This window comes from Otolemur garnettii, unplaced genomic scaffold (genome assembly GCF_000181295.1).
Source record: "Otolemur garnettii isolate 467f Iridium unplaced genomic scaffold, OtoGar3 scaffold00067, whole genome shotgun sequence".
NCBI lineage: Eukaryota > Metazoa > Chordata > Mammalia > Primates > Galagidae > Otolemur > Otolemur garnettii.
This window is the reverse complement of record NW_003852462.1, coordinates 3,857,178-3,859,716: the sequence shown is the minus strand read 5'-3', so window position 1 is coordinate 3,859,716 and position 2,539 is coordinate 3,857,178. Positions and strand designations below refer to the sequence as shown.

The window sequence follows — 2,539 nt, the reverse complement described above, 5'->3', positions numbered from 1 at the left end:
GGCACTCTACCCAGGGGGACAGCTTGAGGCTCTGTCTCAAAAAAAAAGAAAGTCTAGGTCTTTGATGTGAGGCAAGTTCTTTGGATCCTGGCTTAGGCACACACTGGCTTGGGCAAGTGGTTTAATACACCTCTTTCTGCCTCTGCCAGATCATCTTTAAAATGAGGATGACACTGGTATCCATCACACGAAATTGCTGGGGATATTCATTGGGAAGAGCGTGCCAATTTCCAGGCGGATGCTTCCTCCCTTACCCATGGGGAACATGTCTCTGCCCACAGACCCAAGAGCCCTTTGCCGCAGCAAGGCACTGTTAAGCTGGATACTGGGGAAAACTGGCACTGTGATGGGGTGTACTGATGGCAGCTTATGGAACCCTTTCACCACCCCACACCAGTAACCGTCTCACGGGCAGGGTGGGCTGGATGGGGCCGAGGTCACAGGAGTCTGAGTGTCCGTTGGGCACTTGAGAGGCGCCCTCCCAATCTGATGGCCATCAGGTGCATGCTGAGTCCAGTTTCCTGTCTGATAATGTAAAGACCACTGGTGTCTACACCTCAGCCCACAGCACTTACACTCTGCTCTGAACCCCCTGAAGGCTGCCAGGCACTCTAAAGGCTAGAGGTAGCCCTGTGGCTTCCTCATTCCTCAGCCTAGTCTGTCTCAAGTGCGGGTCCCAGTGACTATCTACTTGTGGGTCTGAGGCTAACCCACACCGCCACCCTCAGTGCCTTGGTCCTTAAGAGACAACATAGCTCCAGTGTGCTGAGAGGGCTTTAAGATAGACATTGAGATGGCAAGCATTTATTGAGCACTTACTGCATGCCTGGCTCCATTCTAAGTACTTTCCCAGGCATAGCTCATTAACCATCCACAACACTTTTCAAGGTAGGTATCATCATGTCCAGTTTACAGATGAGAAAACTGAGGCACAGAGGAGTCAACTAGCTGGGGAGCTGGGTTCAGAGTCCAACAGCATCAGTTGGGTCCATACTCTTTCTCCCATGCTATGGGGCCTCTCCACTGGGGTCAGAAGAATTTGCTGTTGGACAGTTCAACGGGACCATCCCACCTCCCACACTGGGGCTGGGACGGGGAAGAGGAAGCCTACTCTATAAGCAGAAACCTAATAAATGTTTGGGAAGGAATTTATCTGATTGCAGCAGTACCCCAGCCAGAGACAACCAAGGGGCCCTAGTTGCCCAAACTAGACTCTGTCTCAGGTCAGAGGTCTGGGCAGGTTCAGAGCAGTGGTACAAAGGTGAATGACAGACTTCCCGTAGGGGGCCCTGAATGTCCAGGGGGAGCTGGGCTACAGACAAAATTCTGCAAAAGAATTCTGGACAAGACAAGCAAGGGGGTATCCCCTTGGCTCTGGTGGCTATCAGGGCATCTCCATCCCGGCCTACAGATAATTCCTCCTTGGGGGATCCCATGGTTGTGTCTGGTACAGTAAATGCCCATAAATACTGGGGCATGAGAACACAGCAAATGAGATCACACAGGCCCTTGGGTGAGGAGGGCCAAGTATGTGTTAGCAGAGGGAAGTCAGGCTGGGAAGGGGGAGGGAGGCACTCACTGCCCAGCCCTCTGGCAGCATGGCGCACCTCGACACCTGCTTCCTACACAACATCTTTGTCTTTGGATCATACACAAAGGCAGTCAGCAGTTCCTCCTCAGGGTCAAGGTGTGGGCTCTGGGCTGTCTCCAGGCCCATGCTGCTCAAGTTGCCCAGGACCTGGTACTAACCACCACCCCAGAATACCCCAGACTATGGGGTGTGTGAGACCTGGGCCTAGAGCTTTGGAGGTGTAGCATCTGTCCACTCTAGTGTCCCCTGGAGGAAACATGACAGTCCCCTTTAGAGAAGAACAAGGTGCAAGGACCTTCTCTGAGCCACACAGCTACTATGCTGGAACTTAAATCCCAGCCTGGGGTCCTAGCTGTGGATGGACAGCTGGGGGCTGACAAAACACACTGCCCACTCCCAGGGTGGGAACGAATGTGATGATCAGTTCCCACCATCTCATAGATCAGCTGGGGGCCAGGAGAGGAGCAGGGAAGTTCAGGAGACATAATCCTCTGAGGCACAGCCTCCTTTGGCTAAAGTAAAGTGGACTGAATTAAAGCCAGTTCCCAAGATGCCCACTGAGGGGTGGGGGGCTGGCTTGGGCTGTTGGGAGGATTTAGGAACATTTGACGGTAAGAGGACTTGTTCTGGGATGGGGCCAGAGTGCCATCTGGGGCCAGTCTGGCTAGTTCCCTGAAGATGGAGATGACCTGGAAGGCAGAAGTGAGGGAAAATGCACTTATTGGACACCCCTGTATACAGTCCTCTAGAAGCCAGGGACAGGGATGAAAGGCCCCAAAGTGTAGAGAGCAGGGTATAACAGCCTAGGGGGACCCCCCCTTGTCTTAGTCATTTGTGTTGCTGTAACAGAATACCTGAGACTGGGTGATTTAGAACAGAAATTTATGGCTGGTGCCTGTGGCTCAAGTGGCTAAGGCGCCAGCCACATACACCTAAGGTGGTGGGTTC

General features: G+C 53.0%; 1 protein-coding gene across 1 annotated transcript in view; it reads left to right on the top strand.

The window, feature by feature from the left end:
- GPR153 (G protein-coupled receptor 153) overlaps window positions 1-2,539 on the top strand; it is a 12,458-nt gene that overhangs the window by 1,991 nt on the left and 7,928 nt on the right. The gene's annotated exons all lie outside the window — the stretch shown is intronic.